Source organism: Bos grunniens, chromosome 10, assembly GCF_055505025.1.
Source record: "Bos grunniens cultivar Pamir isolate PY7600 chromosome 10, Bosgru_T2T1.0, whole genome shotgun sequence".
Classification (NCBI taxonomy): Eukaryota; Metazoa; Chordata; class Mammalia; order Artiodactyla; family Bovidae; genus Bos; species Bos grunniens.
In genome coordinates this window covers 80529423-80538404 of record NC_141174.1, presented here as the reverse complement: position 1 = coordinate 80538404, position 8982 = coordinate 80529423, and positions in this window count along the sequence as shown.

Sequence of the window (8982 nt, the reverse complement as noted above, 5' to 3'; positions counted from 1 at the left end):
TCTCACTTAGGACAGTGCTTTGCAGACCTTTTACAAAATTAGAACTCTTTTTAAAATGAACTCTTAGGAGAAAATCCCAGCCCCTGAACAAAATCAAGTCAGATTGAAGTAGAGTTGAAGGGTCCAGTGCCTCAGCCATTGAGCTTTCCCCTCCAGCCACTTCTCACACCCTGCTCTCCCCACGCACACATACTCCCTGGCACTTCTTGGTACCCTAGTGAAAGTGAAAGTCGCTCAGTCATGTCTGACTCTGTGACTCCATGGATTGTCCATGGAATTCTCCAGGCCAGAATACTGGAGTGGGTAGCCTTTCCCTTCTCCAGGGGAATCTTCCCAGCTCAGGGATCAAACCTGGTCTCCCGCATTTCGGGCAGATTCTTCACCAGCTGAGCCACAAGGGAAGCCCCTTGGTAACCTAAGGAGCATAATTTGAAAATAACTGCCCTGGGAAGTAACCTGGAAGGTGAAAAGAGTTGAAAATTGGAAATCCACCCTGACCCCAGAGAGCAATGACTCCCTGGGCTCTTAGCCCATGAAAGAAAATTGAGTCTGGAGAGAAGAGAGTCTTGAAGTAGGGCTGCCCTTGTCCTGTTGCTATTCCACACCTGACCAGTGGTCTCTGTTCAATTTAACACATATTCTGCACTGCCAGAGTCCTGTTGAGGCAAGAAACATATCCTAGAGTCCTGTATTCTAGCATATCCTTGTTTCTCTGCCTTCCTGGATTTTGGCTAGAAAAGACTGGCTTCATGGAAGAGATCAATTTGTGGTAGGTTTTCTGGAAAGAGCAGAGCAGAGGTAGAGCAAAGCTGCAAGTCTCTAGACCCAGTGACACCCATTCTATGATGGCAATTTCTTGCTGCTATGACTGGTAGGGAGCTGGCTTTGCAGTGGTCTGAGCCTCTGCTTGCATGGGGATGATGGATGCTGCACAGCATTGGAGAGATGCTGTTGAGTGGAGTGTACCAGTTCAGGGACTCCCATCAGATTCATTTCCCAGTGCAGTCCTCTTGACAAAGGATGATGGAAAAGAAATTGCCTTAAATAGGGGGAAGATTAATTTCTCTCGGCAGTTCCCAGGCGTCCAAGGGCCAGGGCTTTTTAAGTGATGTCTGACAATTTCTCCTCCTTCCACAGATAGCTTAGTAACACCAAAATCTGACTCCTCAGGGTAGGTGATGGGACTAATCTGATTAAATAGGGAGCAAAACACTCTTAGAGGCCCCACGCTTTCTCTTGCTGGCAGGGAATACTGTGGGGTTGAAGACAGATGTGGCTTATAGCATCACCATACCAGGCAAGGGAGGGCTGCAGGGAGCAGCGGTGCCCTGTGGGGTGAGTAGAATGTTCAAGAGGGACGGTGAGAAGGTAAGCGAGGACATGGCAGGGAGGGAGGGAGGGCGTAGTTAAAGCAAATCAGGGACTGAAGCATAATAGTTACTGAGTGTTCCCTCTTTAGGCAAAACCAGAAGGTCAGTGTCTCTTGATATCCTCCTCAGCTAGCAAATGAGAAAACTGTCAAAGTCATTTGGGGAGTGGAAAGTTACATCCTTTGAGGGGAAATAAAACAACTGATTTATTCTGGTCCACGAGTTCTACATGGTCTGTCGGAAAGAAGCACGAGGTGGGATGGAAGGGTCAGGTGAGAAAAGGGAGGGAATCTGGGGGGTCAATTCCCCCCAGAAGGAGCATCGTGGGGTCAGTGGCAGTTTACATGCATGTATCTAATTTGCTGAGTAGAGTCAGGTATTTCATTCTTGTTGGTTTTAATTGTTTTGTTAAGAGCCCCTCCCACCAGGGTTCTAACAGATTAGATGCTTGAAAACTGACCAGTAGCAGTGACCTCAAGACAGGATTAAGAGTTTTATGATTTAAAACATATGTATATTGCAACTAAGCATCTCTGCTGTTTGGGGGATTTCTTTTTTTGTTTTTTAAATTCTAGTTTCCCTTTAGGAAGTCAGATCATATTGGGAAAGCTTTAATTATAGCGGGCAAGATGAGAGAGCAAACCTTCATCAGAACTGCCCTGATCAGCAGCTGCTGGCACCTCCTGCCTGACCCAGGCCACCCCCCACCCCCCAGCAGCCAACTGTCCACATCTCTGCAGCACACCCCAGGCCTGGCCTCAGAGCCAAGTTCTGGCTTCTTGGGGCTATGCCCCACTGAAGCATTTCAATAAAAACCATTTCTAAAATGTCCCATTCGCAGTTGTTAATGGGTCAGGCAGAAGAAATTCTACCCACGTCAGCTTCTTGGGTTTATTTAACCCAACTCGTTTCTCCCTGAAGCTCTGCCTCTGAGTTAGGGGCCAAGCCTGACTTGGTGCTTAACCCTTTATAATCCAGACTTAGCTGTCATCAACCATGAAGATCCAAACCAGTTTATTTAAAAGGAAATAAGGCAATGTCAGTTCAACCTCTTCTGATGCTTCCGCTCCTCCCCCCCACCCCATCCTCTCAGACTGCCCCTTCTTTCTGTTCTTCCTTTGCTTGATTTCATGTTTTCTCTCTGCTCCCACTGTATAAAAATTCCCTTCTTCTCAGAATTTAAATAAAAACGGATCCATCAATAAACCAAATGCTGCTGATGGACTTTAATATAACAAGAAAAGGTTATCGCTAGCTTCAGGGTACCCAAAAAGCTGGTATTACAGAGGGAAGCACAGATGGAATGTGAGAGAGGGAGCTAGAAAAAAACTAGACAAATGAGAGACAGAAACAGAAAAGCGACTCCTGGACAGCAAGAAGGAGATTGAGCAAAGCGGAGAGGGGGACGGGGACGTGGCAGAGAAGATGGATGGAGACATTGATGGGCAGAGCCGAACTGTGAATGGGGGGGTCAGGGAGTGGGAAGGGAGCCTCCGAAGGACAGTGATAAAGAGAGTGGGCAGAGAAACGGGGAAGAAGCAAGCGGCGAGAAGCTAATGCACAGTGAAACATGTGCCCCTGGAGACAGATAATTTCTCCAGCCATACATGATGAACACGCGCCTCTGTGCGCTGCCCCTGTACTGTCACAGCCGCTTACATTCTGCAAGAATCTCTGTGTCTACACTGCTTGTGCAAGGTTGGCAAGAAGGTTGGCGCTCTCTCAGAACCACCTCCTCAAGCCAGCCAGGTAGATGGGAAAGGACAAACCTCTCTCATGAGAAGCAGCAGCATAAATGAGGCAGGGTCACAGATTCAGTGCCTTTTTTTCCCCCAGTACCTTTTTAACATTTTATTTTTAGACTCACAAAGAGGTCCTCTCTTCCCTCACCTTCCTACTCCCTGGCCACTCACCTCACAACATCCATGTCCACAGGTCAGGACAAAGGCTATTCAAATGGCAAGGAGGAAGAAAGAAACACAAGCTCCCAGGAAGACAGGAATAGCAGGCACTTCCAGGAAGAAGGAAATAAGCAGGTCCACATGGGAATTTGTGTAGCCCACAAGGGACCAAAATCAAAGGGGTATTTTTATACCTACTGCAGTTGTTTTCCCAGCCTCGCCTCAGCTACTGCTCTCCCAGGGACATCAGACATGCTTAGCCTTCCCATTCATAGAGTTCCACAGAACACATTGACCCTTTACTCATAGCAGCTCTTTTGGAGTGGTGATGTGTGTTGTTGTCTGATTAGAGGGACTCCACAGAGCACCAGGGTTCTGTGGGAGAGCTCATAATCACCTTGTTTCCCTTGAGTCTTGAGGCTGCCCTCCCAGCTTCCTCTTCAGAAAAGAAAGCAGTGGAGCATTTAAAACCAGAACAACAGGTTAAACACAGTCCCACGTCTCTAAGTAGTACCTCCCAAAGAGGGAAAAGTCACAGAAAGGTGGATCAGCCTTCAGTCAGTAGAACCCAACTGTGATCCTCAGCTACCTTGGCTACATCCAAGAGCATCTATGTAAGGTCTCATATTGTTTTATGGTATCTGTCTTCCTTTTCAGTTAAGCATTTACTCTACTATACATTTTGTTTATTCCCCTATGGCTGGCGTGGTGCACGCTACTTAGTAGAGATAATATAATGTATTTTTAATGAATAAATGCATAAATGAAGGATTTCACTATGGTATCTTAATGTCAGTGATTCTTACCCCTTCTTAGCACTGCTATTACTGCTAAGTCACTTCAGTCGTGTCCGACTCTGTGTGACCCCATGGACGGCGGCCCACCAGGCTCCCCTGTCCCTGGGATTCTCCAGGCAAGAACACTGGAGTGGTTGCCAGTTCCTTCTCCAATGCATGAAAGTGAAAAGTGAAAGTGAAGTCGCTCAGTCATGTCCGACTCTTCGAGACCCCATGGACTGCAGCCTACCAGGCTCCTCCATCCATGGGATTTTCCAGGCAAGAGTACGGGAGTAGGGTGCCGTTGCCTTCTCCATAGTCTTAGCACTATGACTCCCTATATTATTATTGCTCCTCTGAAACATACTATGAAAATTTTTAAATGAATACAACTTAAAATTACTTGCTTTATGAATCTTTAAAAGATGTTATGCCACCCCCTGCTTGTAAATGACCACAACTGGTGCCATCAGTTCAGTTCAGTTGTTCAGTCGTGTCCGACTCTTTGCGACCCCATGGACTGCAGCACGCCAGGCTTCCCTGTCCTTCACCATCTCCTGGAGCTTGCTCAAACTCATATCCATTGAGTCAGTGACACCATCCAACCATCTCTTGGATACCATAGAAAGCAGTTTTAAGAAGCATTCTGGTCCATCCCCACCTTGCCTGGCTCATGTAGTCCTGATACCTTCCTCTTTAAACTGCAGGATTAGTTGCACACAGAATACGATCAGCCCGTAAAGAATTGAGCTGCGGGTATAGCTCTGTACATTATCTCCCTTAGTGTATTTTGTTTTATTCTGCTTTTCTCTTCAATCCATGGACAGAGGCTTAGCCAGTATCCAAGCCTGGTTCCTGGGTATCAGGCACCTGAGTGACTTGCTTTTTATAAGGAAAAGAGTCCTGGTGAAAGAGAGGAAGTTGTATCACCAAGCCCCATGCCCAAAAATGGAGACAAGTCACCTTTCTTTGGGTTTGGGTTTCCTTCAAAATCTAGCATTGTGCCACTTGCTTTTCTTCCATTGCTTAAACAGAATGCCTTGACATCCTGGTGGTGTTTATTAACTTGTGCTTTGGAATCTTCTGAAGCGTTATAATGGAGTCCTAAAATAAATCATAGAATTCCAGAGTCCTTGAGACTGTAACCTTGTTTTGAGAAAGGGTTGAATCTAAATGTTGTTGTTCAGTCACTAAGTCGTTTCCAGCTCTTTGTGACCCCGTGGACTGCTGCACGCCAGGCTTCCCTGTCCATCACCAACTCCTGGAGCTCGCTTAAACTCATGTCCATTGAGTCGGTGATGTCATCCAACCATCTGATCCTCTGTCATCCCCTTCCCCTTATGCCCCCAATCTTTCCCAGCATCAGGGTCTTTTCCAGTGAGTCAGCTCTTGGCATTAGGTGGTCAAAGTATTGAAGCTTCAGCTTCAGCATCAGTCCTTCCAGTGAATATTCAGGGTTGATTTCCTTTAAGATTGACTGGTTTGATCTCCTTGCTAAAACAAACAAAAAAAAAAAATATCTATTTTTAAAAATTTTGAAATGCTTGAAAACTTCAGAAAAGTTGAAAGAATAGTACAATGAATACCCACTTATCCTTCACATATGTTCACTAATGTTATTCTGCCATGTTTGCTTTATATGTATTTATCCTTTTACTTATTCTTTTCCATTTACTTATTTACTGAATCATTTGAAAGTACAGAGATCATGTTACAGAGATTATGATATTTTACCCCTAAATATGTCTCCTAAGAGCTAAGATATTCCCTTACAAAACTACAATACTGTTATCACACTAAGAAATGTAAATGATCATATTATCTAATATCCTGTCTGTATTCAAATTCACCAACTGTCCCAGTAGTGTCCATTATACCTTTTTTTTTCTCCTGATCCAGAATTTAATCAAGGCTCACACATCACATTTAATTGTCATGTCTTTTCAGTTGCCTTTAATTTGGAATAGGTCATCATATTTGTGTGTGTCTCTTATGACATTTATACTTTGAAGAAGAGCACAGACCATCATATGTCTAGTGCGATCTGGATTTGTCTGATTCTTTGCTCATGATTAGATTCAGGTGAAACATTTTTAGCAAGAACATTGCCTGGGTGATACTGTATACTTCCCGCTGCACTGCTACCGAAGGGACATGATGCCAGTTTGTTACATCACTGATGGTGCTGAAGTGTGCCTGCTAGGTTTCTTCTTTATAAAGGTACACTTGCCCTTTGTAATTAACTATGAGTAAATGAATAGTAAGTAGAATGATTATTTGAAATCATGGGAGTATCCTATTCTCCCACAGTCTTGACCCCACTGGTTTTAGCATCCACTGATGATCCTTCCTGAATCACTTTTTGCATTGGCGGTTGCAAATGTTGGTTTTTCACATTCTGTCCTTCTATCTATATTAGCTGACATTGATCTTTTTTTCCTCTTCCTCCTTTTACTTTGCATTTATCAATCTTTAATTTGTTATGTTATTGAATTTTAAGTTTTTTGTATTTTTTCTTTTTTTGTTTTTACATATTCTATGTGAAGAACTGACTCATTAGAAAAGACCCTGATACGGGGAAAGATTGAAGGCAGGAGAAGGGGACAACAGGGAATAAGATGGTTGGATAGCATCACCAACTCAATGGACATGAGTCTGAGCAAGCTCCGGGAGATGGTGAAGGACAGGAAAGCCTGGTGTGCTGCAGTCCATGGGGTCGCAAAGAGTAGGACATGACTGAGCAGCTGAACTGACTGAAAGGAAGACATCCCAGCTGTTTATACTGTTTATTTTGCATTTAACAATCCACCAAATCCATAACTTTTTCCCTTGAAAACCTAATTGACTCTCACTCCTGCTACAACATAACTCCTTTCTTCACTCTTCCTTGAGTACTATGTCCTTCTGCCTGTCTTCCTTCTCTTTTCCTTTGTATTATCTTCCGCCTTTCTGTAATCTCTCATTTCTCCAACACTCTCAGACTCTTCCCTCTCCAGGGTCTCTGAGGACACAGTCCCAGCTGACTCTGGGATTTCCTTCTACTTCTGTTCTAAAATGCTCTCCGTGTGCTAATGACTGACTGTCAGAAACAGCTTCCTGGCCTCATGCCAGGAGAAGCTAGATTTCACTGTATGGAGGGGCCCCTTTGGGATCTCACTAAACAGAAACAGCTTAAAATACTAAAGAGATCTGCTTGATTCAAAGCTAAATAAGTAGCTTTTCCTCAATCGACAAGTCATCTGTGAAGTTTAACATTTGAAATCTCAAATGCTTTAGAATTTTAAATTGTAATTAGATGAAAACGGTGCATTTTCTCCCTATTCTCATTACGTAAGAGCACAAAAATGGTTTACTCGAACTTTCTACCAAAGATTCCCCTGTGACCATAGGGGGAAAAAAGAGAAAGAAAGAAAGTTAAAAAGAAATGACTGGACTTCCTTGGCGGTCCAGTGGTTAAGACTCTGCTTCTACTGCAGGAGGCAAGGTTCAATCCCTGGTCAGGGAATGAAGATCCCACATGCTGTATGGTGTGGGTAAAAAAGAGAAAATGGCTTTTCCATCTTAACTCTGATCTTTGTAGAAATACACTCATAATTAAAGATATATCCCAAGGGATGTTGTATGGGGGTTATGAACATTCTATTGATAATCAGATTGAAGACAGATTTCTCTTTCGTGGACTCAGAACGAGAGCAAAAGAGGATAACATAGCAAGGTAGAGTGGATTGAAATTTAGTCAGAGACTAATGAATGACCAAGAACACAGGCCCCGGAGTCAGAAGACCTGGAATCAAGTTCTGACTCCACTGTTTAATGAGCTCAGTAACCCTGAGGTATATAACATCTTCCCTCTCTAAGTCTTAGTTTTCTCATTAGTAAAAGGGGCAGTATATTAGTACTTATCTCATAGACTGGATTAAATGAAGTAGAGTGTCTAGCACCTAGTAAACCCTCAATGTTGACTACAATAATTGTTGTTAACAATTCTGTTTTCCCTTTATCCTAACATTTTTGAAAATGATCACCTGTACAACTTGAGGATATACGATGTTCTAGTATCTTCCTATCAAATGTTTTCCCAGTGATTTCCTGGCTGGCAGGAAATAATTAATGGAAAACATGGGAAAGGAAACACACAAAGTCTATAATCCTTAAGAATATAAGCAAATGCAACCTCATTTTCATATAATAGGCACAGTTGTTGCCTGGGTTGCTGTATAAGCCAGAGTGCTGCTAGGGTGGAAAAAAAACCACTTGGAGGCAATAGGCCTTTCTGCTGAGAAGCAAATCGTATCAAGAACATCCTGGACTTTGAGAACCAACAGTGAATGCAGGAGGCATTTCAGCACTGGGAGGCTGAACAAGACAGCTGCCTTGGGGGTCCAGGTCAGTCATCTATTAAGCTATGAGACCTTGTAATAACCTCTCTCTGATCCTCTGTTTCTTATAACATAGGGATGCCAATAACCTGCCTGTTCACTGCTAATACAGTCATGTTATCTAATTTCATATATTTCATCGCCCATATTCAGTTTTCCCCAATTATCCCGATAGTGTCCATTATAGTTTTTTTTTTTTTTTCCTGACCCAGATTCAATCAAGGATCACATTTTGCATTTTGTTATTGTTCAGTCACTAAGTCCTGTGTGACTCTTTGCAATCCCATGGACTGTAGCACACTAGGCAGGCTTTCCTGTCCTTCCCTATCTCCTGGATATGTCTCTTTATTGTCCTTTAATTTAGAACAGTCCCTTCACCTTTGTATGTGACTTCATTACATTGATATTTTAGAAGCGTTCAGGCCATTTGTCTTGTGGAATGTTGTGAGGATGAAATCAGATAACAATATTTTTCAAACCTGTACTGTTGAGCCAGTGAGGCATAACCGTTAAGAACTTGGGCTATGGAGCTAGATTTTCTGAATTCATGTTCCAG